A 14557-nucleotide genomic window follows, 5' to 3' on the forward strand; every position below is an offset into this window, starting at 1 on the left:
ATATTTAACAAGCAGTGGTAAATATTAACAAGCCTGGAAAACTGATAGCATGGGGTTCTGAAGGCTCCCTGCTGTGTCAGGGTATGAGAAGGCAATGTGAAAGACTTTTAAATGAACCAGAAGTTTAGTAGGTGTCTTCAATAGTAAAATAGTACATGGCATTGAGTATGTTCTCCTGGACTATTTGATTTTATGGAGTTTAGACCATTCATTATCTTTAGCGGGCCTATAGCTCTGTAGACAGAGAAGTTAGCTTGCAGAAAGCTGAGAGTAATGTAATGAATTATTGTATACAGACATGTGAAAAATATAGTCCGGTAAATGTTCAATTGATTCTGCACTGCCAACACCCAGCTCCCCACCCCGCCTCCCGCTCACACCAACTGTGGAAGAAGCCAGTGTTATACCTGTTAGGTAAATTAATTTCAACATATCTGAAGGCCCTGTATTTTTCTGGTCTTTGAGTTCTCCTTTGAACCGTTGTAACAACTTTTCCAGTTCCCTCATTCATTGATTAATGAGTTAAATAAAATCTTTGACACATGTTCATTTTATAAGAGTCATGATTTTACCTTTATTCTTTATAAAAGTTATCTTAAATGGATGTAGAGATTTTCTACTGAGATTATTTAGGGGAAAAAAATCTAACAAAGAACAAAGCATCCTCTTTCATGAAAGGCTAAGGTTCTTCCAGTTGTGTTACCTTTATGTTTACTTCGAAATGCTTTGTTGTCTCTTTGATTAAATGAACAATCATGTATTGTCTCTCAGGCACCCACAGGAGGTCCTATCTTAATCACATGTCTAAATTTCCTCTGGCATCTTTTTTGATTTTTGCCTTCAAGAAATCAAATTCTTAAAAAAAAGATAAAAAAAAAAAAGAAAACTTTCAGAATATCTTTTATACCTAAAATTATCTTTGAGATTTCCCAGAAGATCTCTGGAAAATTAATGATTAGTTTCTATTAAATGATGCTAGAAATAATTAGGTTTAACAAATTGCCACAGCAGAACACATGCTCAGATTTCCCAAGGTTAAATTTCAATACATGAGATGTATTAATACAAATATTTCAGATATTTTGTGTTGGTTTCATGAGAAATTCTTACAGGTCCATCGATGCCCACATTGTCTAAAATATATTCCTATTGATCACAATTCTGGTGGTAGTTTGCCTGATAATATTCCACAAAAATAGTATAGTGTTAGCGGTCAATTTCAGCTCTTTTTTAAAATGCCTATTTGGAATAAACTTACTTTTATAATTTGAATCTAGCATCGTCTGGCCAGTGATTCTAAATTAGAGAGGCACATCAGACTTACCCATAGAGTTTTATAAAAACACACATGTCTAGTCACTACTCCAGAGTTACTGAATTTCTTTACTTGATATTCCTGGTATAGTCTTGATATATTATGTATGCAACATCTCAGAATTATTGTATATTATATCTCAGGTTTTTTCCTCTGTAAAAATTATATTTTATAAATTAGATATAACAGTTGTATATAGACAATATTATCCTTAGAGATATTTTGTCTAAAATTTTTTTGGAATGATAATGATTTTGTTTTGTATTCCACAGAAGAAACGAAATTTCAGTTGCTTTATTCTGAACTAATATAAGATCTTTCATATTTGAAAATTATCAGTAATAAATAACCATAATACCTATTTCACATTTCTGTCAGGTGCAGATAGCTTTTAGTTTACTCTGATTCTCACCTGAACAAGCAGAATTGTATCAATATTTGTGTTGCCAATGATCAATAGCACTTCTAAGAATAAATTCTTGTGTAAAGATGGCATTGCTTACCAATTGGCTGAGTCAGGATTTTTAAATTCTTTTTAGCCAAGAGGCATAAGGCTTCTTTAATTCAAGATCTGGTGGAAGATAATTAATTACCGAGGACTTAATGAACTGATGAGGAAATTTTTATTATGGATCTTTGTTTAGGGTACTATTGATGCTCTTTTAATGTCCTCTCTTCTTTATCTGTAAGCAAGCCCTCGTTTTTTATTCTTAACCTATCTGTAACCAATAACAGTTTAGTAGATGCTGCTATTGGAAACAAAATTGAAGCATTTTCAAATGATATCTAATTCTCACTAACCTATTTCCCTTTCCCTTCCTCCCCTGCTTCCCATCACCCAAAATCAGAAATTCTTGCTAAATCTCCTAATGGTTCATGGTAAAATAGTTATTTCAATAGCCTCAATAAGAATCTGTCCTCCTTTATACCATGATATAATTGGAAAAATCAGGTATGCAACTAAGTTATTGCCTGGAATGTTATACTTAAGAATAATTCTTATTAATCAGGTACATCAGCACTTTTAAGCAATAAAATTGAAAGTTTTCCTTATGACTTTCTTACGGAACCAATGCCCATAAAGTTCTCTCAGAAAGACTGGCCTGGAGCCTGGCTTACAGGGGCCCAGCCTGACACATAGTGAGAAAAGCTACCTTCTGCTAGGCCAGGGACATTGAGAAAACAGGAATTCACCCACATTTGTAGGTACTGCAGGTAAAATTCGGTCAAGAGAGTTTTTGGGCTTAGTTTCCTAGCTTTGGGATAACAACAGAAATTTTGAGAAGCCCAGACTGAAATTCCTTATGAAAACTTCCCAACAGAGGTTAATTTTGTGATTGTTCAATACTGCAGAGCTCTAGATTTCCAAATCAAACTTTAGAAGTCTTCTCACCGCAACTGTGCAAATGATCAGTAGCCAACCAAGTAAAACGATCACAAGGGTAAGCCCAGAGATAAGTGCATCTTCGAGGGGAGTGATGTCCCTTCTTTCTCTTTGCCTTGACATCCTATGTGCTGTATTCACTAGCTTTAAGTGCGTACTTTTTTCCCCCTTTATTACCAATTTTCCTGTATGCTCTGTCCATCTCCTTTGATCTGGACTTCTGTCAGAGTAAGAATCACAATCTCATTAGAATTGGCCCTTCTAGAATTTTTCTTTATCATTATTATTGATCAAGGTGGGGGAGATTGTAACAAAAAAATGTGAAAGATTTTTAATTGGGCCAAAACGTTGCCAGATGTCATGAGTGGAAAACTATGCCTTCTTTGAAGCACACGGTTCAGTTCAGGATTGCTTGATTCTATGGGGTTTGTGCTTTTAATTGTCTGAGTTATTTTATAATTCTATGTGATAACTAGATATAGCTAACTCTATAGAAGTAAATTGTACAACACTGATATAAGGCAAATAATTATTGTCTAAAGATGTGCAAAGAGTTGTTGTGCTGTAGAGATTCAATTAACTTCCCTCTCTGCTGTGGGAAAAGCCAGTTTTGCATTCCTTAACTAAATTTGTTTCAACATTCCTTCCTGATGGGCTTATGTATTTGTCTGATCTTTGGGTTCTCGCTGAGGTTTTTGTGACAGTTTTACTGGTTATCTCATCAATTAATAAATAAATTGTTGACATTTGTTTACAAGAGCTGTGATTATACCTTATTTTGAAAAATTTTCCTTGAACTAGGTGTAAGCCTTTGTACTGTTAGATGACAAAGCATCCATGGAAGTTTGGGAAAGAGAGTCACTGGGGCGCTTAACATAGCCACTATTTATCAACTAGTGATATTACTTTAACACCTGAAGAACTGGTTTGTCTTCCTGTTGTGTGAACACTATCCCTGGTCATGTCCTAGTATTTGCATAGAACCTACTGGGAGCAGGCACCCCAAAAGCCACATCCACCCCGACCATCAAATTGAATCGTAGATAGAAAAAGACCTGTATAGATGGTTGGATGGAGATATGGTTTGGATGTTTGTCAACTCCAAATCTCATGTTGAAATGTGATTCCCAATGTTGGAGGAGGAGCCTGGTGGAAGTGTTTGGATCATAGGAGCAGATCCCTCATGAATAGCTTAGTGCCATCCCTTTGGTGATGAGTGACCTCTCAGTTAGTTCACATGAGATCTGGTGGTTTAAAAGAAACTGCCAGTTCCTCCCTCTCTCTCTTGCTCCTTCTTGGAGCATGTGACGTCTGCTCTCCCTTTGCCTTCTGTCATAATTCAAAGCTTCCTGAGACCTTCACCAGAAGCAGCTGTTGGAGTCATACTTATTGCAGAAACGTGGACCAATTAAATCTCTTTTTGTTATTCATTATCTAGTCTCAGGTATTCCTTTATAGTGACATAGAAACAGACTAAAACAGATGACTTGATATTTGTGTTCAAATTTTCTCATGATTCCACCATAATTTTGACAAATCCTAGAATAAAAACACAAAAATAATAATGCATTTTTAAATGTAGAGATGGAGCTTAGGTAAGGAAGCTTTAGGAAACTTCCTAGAGCTACTTCTCTGATTATTAGTAACTAATATTTGATAAGCATGTGCTATGCATATGCCTGGTACTGTTGTAAGAATGTTACTCATATTCCCTAATTTAATCCTAAATAGACCTAAGACCAACATATTTCTGTTAGATCCACTTTTTACATGAAAAAAATGGGGCACAGAGCTAGTAACTTGCTCAGATTATATAGCCAGTTGCATTCTCAGAATGCTAACACAGGCATTCCTAACTCTTCTACTGTACCTCTTCTCATGAAATGTGAGCTTAAATGCTTACAACTGGCTGGGCACAGTGGCTCACACCTGTAATCCCAGCAGTTTGGGAAATGGAGGCAGGTGGATCACCTGAGGTCAGGAGTTGGAGACCAGCCTGGCCAACATGGTGAAACCCCATCTCTACTAATAATACAAAAGAAATTAGCCAGATGTGATGGCACATGCCTGTAATCCCAGCTACTCAGGAGGCTGAGGCAGGACAATCGCTGGAACCTGGAAGACAGAGGGTGCTGTGAGCTGAGATCACACCATTGCACTCCAGCCTGGACAACAAAAGTGAAACTCCATCTTCAAAGAAAAAAAAAAGAAACTTAAAACTGTTTAAGGAGGATCCAAGATGGCCTAATGAGAGGATTCAAGATGGCCAAATAGGAACAGCTCCAGAGTGCAGTTCCCAGTAAGAACAGTACAGAGGCTGAGTGCTCACTGTATTTCCAAACAAGTTTTCACTGCCTACAAACCAGGAGATTCCAGGGCCAAAAAGCATCACGAGTTCTCAGTGTGGGGACTTTAGCTGGTGCCAGGTCGGGGCACCAGCTACTCACACAAGTCTGGGTGGCCATTTCGACTGGCACCTGGAACACCTGGGAGAATGGCCCATTCAACTGAAAGCGGGGCAGAGACAGAGAGCCAGGCGATTTGGCTCGGTGGGTACCACCCCACAAAACAAGCAGTCTGAAAGACTCTGCCCTGAGAGTTTTGTAGCAAGCGCAGCTGGACCCAGGAAGGTCCAGCTCAGGATGGGGCAGGGCGTCCCCCACTACTGAGGCAGTCCGCCACTACTGAGGCAGTTCACACAGCAGCTGGGCAGAGCCTGTGGCAGCTCAGCAACACCTCTGCTGGCAGACTGTTACTAGACTACTCCGTGCGGGACAGGGCATCTATGAAAAAAGGCAGCAGCATGTCAGGAACTTATAAATAAAGCCGACATTCCTAGGACAGAGCACGTGGAAAAAGAGGCAGTTATGAGTTCAGCTGCAGCAGACTTAAAAGCACCTGTTCAGCAGCTCTGCATGAAACAGCGGAGCTCCCAGCACAGCACTTGAGCTCCTATAAGGGACAGACTGTCTCCTGAGGCAACTCCCCGACCCCCTTATACCCAAAGAGATGCCTCATAAAGGAGAGCTCAGGCTGACATCTGGTGGGTACCCTTCTGGGATGAGGATAGCAAAGGAAGAAGCCGGCAGCAACACTTGCTGTTCTGCAGCCCCTGTGGATAATGCCCAGGCAACTGGGGTCTGGAGTGGACCTCCAGCAGTCCTGCAGCAGAGGGGCCTGACTGTTAGAAGGAAAACTAAGAAACAGAAAGAAATAGCTTCAACATGAACAAAAAGGACTTCCACTCAGAGACCCCATCTGAAAGTCACCAACTACAAAAACCACAGGTACATAAAGCCATTAAGATGTGAAGAAACCATTGCAAAAAAGATGAAAACACCAAAAACCAGAATGCCTCTCCTCCAAGGGATCACAACTCCTCACCAGCTAGGGATCAAAGATGGATGGAGAAGGAATTTGATGAATTGACAGAAATAGGCTTCAGAAGGTGGGTAATAATAAACTTCTCAGCACTAAAAGAACATGTGCTAACCCAATGCAAAGATACTAAAAATCTAGGAAAAACATTAGATGAGATGCTTACTAGAATAAACAGCTTAGCAAAGAACATAAATGACTTGATGGAGCTGAAAAACACAACAGAAGAACTTCGCAAAGCATACACAAATTTCAATAGCTGAATTGACCAAGCAGAAGAAGGATATCAGACATTGAAGATCAACTCAATGAAACAAAATGAGACAGCAAGAATAGAGAAAAAAGAGTACAAAGAAATGAACAAAGCCTCCAAGAAATATGCGATTATGTGAAAAGACTTAATCTGTGTTTGATAGGTGTACGTGAATGTGACGGAGAGAGTGAATCCAAGCTGGAAAACACTCTTCAGGATATTATCCAGGAGAACTTCCTCAACCCAGCAAGGCAGGCCAACATTCAAGACCAGGTAATACAGAGAACACCACAAAGATATTCCTCAAGAAGAGCAACCCCAAGGCATATAATCGTCAGATTCCCCAGGGTTGAAATGAAGGAAAAAACGCTAAGGGCAGCAAGAGAGAAAGTTCAGGTTATCCACAAAGGGAAGTCTATCAGACTCATAGCAGATCTCTTGGCAGAAATCCTACAAGCCAAAAGAGAGTGGGGGCCAATATTCAACATTCTTAAAGAAAAGAAATTTCAACTTAGAATTTCATATCCAGTCAAACTAAGCTTCAGAAGTGAATGAGAGTGAAAGTCCTTTATGGACAAGCATTTGCCGAGAGATTTTGTGACCATCAGACTTGTCTTACAAGAGCTCCTGAAAGAAGCACTAAACAAGGAAAGGAACAACCAGTACCAGCCACTCCAAACACTTACCAAATGGTAAAGACTATCGACACAATGAAGAAAATGTGCCAACTAACAGCGAAAGCATCCAGCTAGCATCAAAATGGCAGGATCAAATTCACACATAACAATATTAATCTAAAATGTAAATGGACTAAATGTCCCATTCAAAAGACAAAGACTTGCAAATTGGATAAAAAGTGAAAACCCATTGGTGTGCTGTATTCAGGAAACCCATCTCATGTGCAAGGACACACATAGGCTAAAAATACAGGGATGGAGGAAGATTTATCAAGCAAATGGAGAGAGAGAAAAAAAGCAGGAGTTGCAATCCTAGTCTCTGTTAAAATGGACTTTAAATCAACAAAGATCAAAAGAGACAAAGAAGGGCATTACATAATGGTAAAAGGATCAATGCATCAAGAAGAACTAACAATACTAAATATATACACACCAAATACAGGAGGACCCAAGTACATAAAGCAAGTTCTTAATGACCTACAAAGAGACTTAGACTCCCACACAATAATAGTGGGAGACTTTAACACTCCACTGTCAATATTAGACAGAATAAGGAGACAGAAAATTAACAAGAATATCCAGGACTTGAACTCATATCTGGACCAAGCAGACCTAATAGAAATCTACAGAAATCTCCACCCCAAATCCACAGAATATACATTCTTCTCAGCACCTCATTGTACCTACTCTAAAATTGACCACATAATTGGAAGTAAATCACTCTTCAGCAAATGCAAAAGAAAAGAAATCATAACAGTCTTTCAGGCCACAGGGCAATCAAATTAGAACTCAGAATTAAGAAATTAACTCAGAATGGCACAGCTTAAAGGAAACTGAACAAGGGGCTCCTGAATGTCGACTACATAAACAATGAAGTGAAGGCAGAAATAAAGATGTTCTTTAAAATCAATGAGAATGAAGGCACAATGTACCAGAATCTCTGGGACACATTTAAAGCAGTGTCTAGAGGGAAATTTATAGCAATAAATGCCCACCAGAGAAGCAAGGAAAGATCCAAAATTGACACCCTATCGTCAAAATTGAAAGAGCTAGAGGAGCAAGATCAAAAAAACTCGAAAGCTAGCAGAAGACAAGAAATAACTAAGATCAGAGCAGAACTGAAGGAGATAGAGACACAAAAAACCCTTCAAAAAATCAATGAATCCAGGAGCTGTTTTTTTTAAAAGATCAACAAAATAGACAGACCTCTAGCCAGATTAATAAAAAAGAAAAGGGAGAAGAATCAAATAGATGCAATAAAAAATGATAAAGGGGATATCACCACTGACTCCACAGAAATACAAACTACAATCAGAGATTACTACAAACTACTCTATGCACATAAACCAGTAAACCTGGAAGAAATGGATAAATTCCTGGACACTTGCACCCTCCCAAGCCTAAACCAGGAAGAAGTTAAAACCTTGAACAGACCAATAACCAGGGCTGAAGTAGAGGCAGCAATTAATAGACTACCAACCAAAAAAAGTCCAGGTCCAGATGGGTTCACAACTAAATTCTACCATACAAACAATGAGGAGCTGGTACCATTGCTTCTGAAACTATTCCAAACAATACAAAAAGAGGGAATCCTCCCCAAATCATTTTATGAGACCAACATCATCCTGATACAAAAACCCAGCAGACACTCAACAAAAAAAGAAAACTTCAGGCCAATATCCATGATGAACATAGATATAAAAATCTTCAATAAAATACTGGCAAACCGATTGCCACAGCACATCAAAAAGCTTATCCATCATGATCAAGTAGGCTTCATCCCGGGGATGCAAGGCTGGTTCAACATACACAAATCTATAAATGTAATTCACCACATAAACAGAACCAAAGACAAAAACCACATGATTATCTCAATAGATGCAGAGAAGGTCTTTGACAAAATCCAACAGCTCTTTATGTTAAAAACTCTCAATATACTAGGTATTGTTGGAATGTATCTCAAAATAATAGAAGCTATTTATGACAAACCTACAGCCAATATCATACTGAATGGGCAAAAACTGGAAGCATTCCCCTTGAAATGCGGCACTAGACAAGGATGCCCTTGTCACCACTCCTATTCAGTATAGTATTGGAAGTTTTAGCCAGAGCAATTAGGCAAGAAAAAAACATAAAGGGTATTCAATTAGGAAAAGAGGAAGTCAAATTGTCTCTATTTGCAGGTGACATGATTATATGTTTAGAAGACCCCATCATCTCAGCCCAAAATCTCCTTAAACTGATAAGCAACTTCAGCAAACTCTCAGGATACAAAATCAATGTGCAGAAATCACAAGCATTTCTATACACCAATAACAGACTAACAGAGAGCCAAATCATGAGCAAACTCCCATTCACAATTGCTGCTAAGAGAATAAAATACCTAGGAATACAACTAACAAAGATGTAAAGGACCTCTTCAAGGAGAACTACAAACCACTGCTCAACGAAATAAGAGAGGACACAAACAGATAGAGAAACATTCCATGCTCATGGTTAGGAAGAATCAATATTGTGAAAATGACCATAGTGCCCAAAGTAATTTATAGATTCAACATTATCCCCATCAAGCTACCAATGAGGTAGCTTTTCCACCAAACTGGAAAAACTACCTTAAACTTCATATGGAACCAGAAGAGAGCCCGCATAGCCAAGATGATCCTAAGCAAAAAGAATAAAACTGGAGCATCACACTACCTGATTCCAAACTATACTACAAGTCTATGGTAATCAAAACAGCATGGTACTGGTACCAAGACAGAGATATAGACCAAGAGAACAGAACAGAGTCCTTGGAGGCAACACCACACATCTACAACCAGCTGCTCTTTGACAAACCTGACAAAAACAAGCAATGGGGAAAGGATTCCCTGTTTAAGAGATGGTGTTGGGAAAACTGGCTAGCAGTGTGCAGAGAGCAGAAATTGGACCCCTTCCTGACACCTTACACTAAAATTAACTCCAGATGGGTTAAAGACTTAAACATAAGACCTTACACCCTAAAAACCCTGGAAGAAAACCTAGGCAAAACCATTCAGGACGTAGGCATAGGCAAGGACTTCATGACTAAAGCACCAAAAGCATTGGCAACAAAAGGCAAAATAGACAAATGGGACCTAATTAAACTCCAGAGCTTCTGTATAGCATAAGAAACAATCATTAGAGTGAACCAGCAACCAACAGAATGGTAAAAAAATTTTACAATCTACCCCTCTGACAAAGGGCTAATATCCAGAATCTACAAAGAACCAAAACAGATTTGCAAGAAACAAACAAACAAACCCACCCAAAAGCGGGCAAAGAATATGAACAGACACTTTTCAAAAGAAGACATATATGAGGCCAACAAACATCTGAAAAAATGCTCATCGTCACTGATTATTAGAGAAATGCAAATCAAAATCACATTGAGATACCACCTCACACCAGTTAGAATGGCGATCATTAAAAAATCTGGAGACAACAGATGCTGAAGAGAATGTGGAGAAATAGGAACACTCTTACACTGTTGGTGGGAGTGTAAAATAGCTCAACCGTTGTGGAAGACAGTGTGGCGATTCCTCAAGGACCTAGAAATAGAAATTCCATTTGGCCCAGCAATCCCATTACTGGGGATACACCCAAAGGATTATAAATCATTCTAATATAAAGATATATGCACACATATGTTCATTGTGGCACTATTTACAATAGCAAAGACCTGGAACCAACCCAAATACCCATGAACAATAGACTGGACAAGGAAAATGTGGCACATATACACCATGGAATAGGGACCTATGCAGCGATAAAACATGATGAGTTAGAGTCCTTTGTAGGGACATGGATAAATCTGGAAACCATCATTCCCAGCAAACTGACACAAGAACAGAAAACCAAACACCACATGTCCTCACTCATAGGTGGGTGTTGGACAATGAGAACACATGGACACAGGGAGGGGAGCATCGCACACTGGGGTCTGTTGGTGGGGGGCCAAGAGCGGGACAGCAGCGGTGGGGTGGGGAGGTCGGGGAGGGATAACATTGGGAGAAATGCCAGATGTAGGTGGGGGTTGGCGGGAATGGAGGCAGGAAACCACATTGCCATGTGTGTACCTATGCAACAATCCTGCATGATCTGCACATGTACCCCAGAACCTAAAGTACAATAAAAAAAAAAACATTTAAATATCACAGTTCTCTTTTAACATTAGCATCAATTTACTCAGTTGGTCCTTTGATTAAAATTTTATTTTCCTGTGGCTCTCACAACACTCCTATAAGAGAGGTGGTCTTATTCCCATTTTGCAAATAAGAAAACTGAGGCGAAATTTTAATAATGTTTAAATTTATCCCCACAATGTAATATTTGTTGTAAAATGCTTTCTGCTGAATCAGCCCATACTCTTTTCTACTGTGCCCACCCCTGTCTTGCCAAGTTTTAATTTGTATAATTGCTCCCACCTGCATTTCCTTTGTTATAGGGATGTGATTTCAGACCTTTGGCCTCTGCACCTGTTAAAGTCTGGAGTGACTGGCTCTTTCACTGGTTGGGTAGTTGCACCCCTCTCTAAGAGGAGCCTGTTCGTGCTCTTGAGGGCACTAGGGAAACTGCTGTTTTGGGAGGTTATTGTCCCTGCCGGTGGAAGAATGTAGCCAACCAAGTCAAAGGATCGCAAGGGTAAGCCCAGAGAAAAGTGCATCTTCGAGGGGAGTGATGTCCCTTCTTTTTCTTTACCTTGCCATCCTATGTGCTGTATTCACCAGCTTTAAGTGTGTACTTTTCCCCCCACTTTATTACCAGTTTTCCTGCATGCTCTGTCTATCTCCTCTGATCTGGACTTCTTTCAGAATAAGAATCACAGCCCTGCTGCTCCCGTGACAATCCTGGTATTGCTCTGTAATGACTTCAGTGGTGTGTTCTTGGCTGCCTCTAGCTTGATTTCAGCTGGTTTTTGTTCACTCAGTGGCAGATTGTTAAATAACATGTGTTTCTTATGCACCAAATTTCTCATCCATGTGGCATCTGACATTTTCATTATTGCATGTCACAAACTTCACAGCGTCTACAGTTGCAGTCCTTAGCTATTAGTTCAGCATTTACTTATGCTGGGTCTTTGCTCTCTAGCACATGGAGACATTGCCAACCCTGGGGTGTTAGATCAGCCAGTCAATGTGAAAAATAGATTTGTTGTTTATTTCTTGTAGCCACTATGTGTGTTAAAGCTGGGTCTTGGTTCCTCTATCTGGCATGGGAACATAGAAAACCTCCACTTCTGCCGCTGTAGGGGTGGGTGGAGACGAGAAGCTATACTCCCCCTGGAGCTCCGGCCTCTGGTTTCCAAGGGCTGGTGAATGTCATGCAGATGCTCTTGTTTTAGCGTGTTTAAAATTGAACTCACTTACCTTATCGCTTCTTTTTATCTCTGCATCTTCTCTCATCCTCTGTTTCTTTCTTTTCTTTTTTTTTTTTTTTTGAGATGGAGTCTTGATCTCCATCCGGACTCCATCCTGGGCACTCCTGGAGTGCAGTGGCACGACCTTGGTTCACTGCAACCCCCACCTTCTGGGTTTCCGGGTTCAAGCTATTTTACTGCCTCAACCTCCCAAGTAGCTAGGACTCCAGGTGTGCGCCACCATGCCAGGCTAATTTTTGAATATTTTTCTTGTTTTTTTTTTTGGTAGAGATGAGGGTTTCACCATATTGGTCAGGCCGGTCTTGAACTCCTGACCTTGAGATCCTCCTGCCTCGGCTTCTCAAAGTGCTGGGATTATAGGTGTGAGCCACGGTGCCCAGCCCATCCTCTCTGCTTCTATTAATGTAATCACCATTTCTCCATTAATTCCTTCTTTCACCTGAAACTGCTTTCTCTATCTCTTTGCGTGCTTGATAGCTACCTGGTTACAAGTCCTGCCAGTTTACCTTTTGCATCTCACTGCTATCATCCCTCTTCAAATTCTCTATGTTCAGTTCCTCTGTATCATTCGCTGTTTCTTCAAGAATTGCATTTAGGCAGGACTCCAAATCCCTACGTCGTTGTATAGTTGCCTACCACCTACCACCATATTAGGTTTTAGAGAGACCTTCGCACGGTGCAGAGGGGGTATCCCAGACAAAGTGTTTTCCTTATTACTAATTAGGGTTTGAGTTTCAAAACACTTTTAGCTCTGCTCCAGTGAAGGGGGCTGAGTCGTATTTGAGATTCACAATCACCTTCCCTCCTACTCCCCTACTCTTTACTGCCTAGGGAAGATATAGTTTAGGCCATGTGTTCCAGCTTTTCCTTACCTGAACCTTACTGAATTTGGCTGAAAAAGGGAAGTTTTCCTTCCAAGCAGGATGGATGCCAGACATTGCTCTATTAATCATAGAAATTCAAATATGAGCCAAATTATTTAAAAAATGACTTTCAGCCCTTCTTGCTTCCCACCAATCCGTCATGCTACTGAGGCAACCCCATCCTCTGCCCTTCTGCATTCCATTCTGACCTTGACATCCCTCCACAGAGGTTAGATTGGGGAAGCAACAAAGGACCAGTTAACTTCAGTTGGAAGCAGCCTTCCTGCCTCGTGCTCATCTCTGCCTGTGCCTCCTCCGCACACACAGCTTCTTAAAATGTCAAGTCACTGCACCTACTTCAATTGCTTCAGAAATGGCTTAGTACGTTCAGAACAATGGCCATACTTCCTGTCTTTCCTCTCTGACTTTTCTGCCCCATCTCCCACTTGTCCCGGTTCCTCACCAACCCAGCTGGTCTGCACTGGCACCTGCTGCAGAGACATGGCCACTGCATTATTCAGTAGCTCCTCTTAGGATGTATACTTTAGTGTTTAGTGAAGTGGTTCTGCACTCCGTGGGGAGCGAACTTGAAAAGGTTTTATTTTTATTCAATCATCGCTTTAAACCATGTTCTGTTGACTCATTCTTTTGTCCTCTGAGCTGGGGAACAGCATCCATTCACTTCCAGTTATTAAAATCTGGATCAATCTGGCTGAGACCTCAAAGGTCATGCCTTCCTTGGCCAACGCAGGGCTAAGCCCTGACCTAAGGTATCCTCACCTGCTGTGGGGGAAAGGGAGGGTTTGCTTTGTCACCGCCACACCTCCCTTCCTCAGGGTCTTAAGCTCCTCTGGGGCAGGAGACACTGGGAGGACAGGGGATGAGAGGAGTGATGGCAGGGATGGTTCTCTGTGTGTTCTTTTTGAGGTGATATTCCATGCTGCTGTCCTCAGGAAGGCCCTCCACACTGCATAATTCCTGGGTGGGGTGGGAGAGAGAAGGGGGAGGGGACCTCTAGATGTTCCAGAAAGTGTGAGGAAAGACTCACCTTTTAAGTGAACCTTAACTGGCAGGCAGAAGTCCAAGTATATTCTTGAAATTATTTGTCTCTTATTGGGATCATCTTTTTATCTGGAATAGCAACCTAGAAAAGAATTTTCTTTACTTAAAAATAGATCCTGGAGATATGGTTTGGGCTAAACAGCCAGAAATGCATTTGACTGCTTTTTTCTTCATCTCAGGCTATGGCAAGTGAGTTGAGAGGACTGAGGAAGGGAGTGACTTGGCAT

Source organism: Sapajus apella, unplaced genomic scaffold (genome assembly GCF_009761245.1).
Source record: "Sapajus apella isolate SASKATOON/1434 unplaced genomic scaffold, GSC_monkey_1.0 scaffold29, whole genome shotgun sequence".
NCBI classification, from domain to species: Eukaryota; Metazoa; Chordata; class Mammalia; order Primates; family Cebidae; genus Sapajus; species Sapajus apella.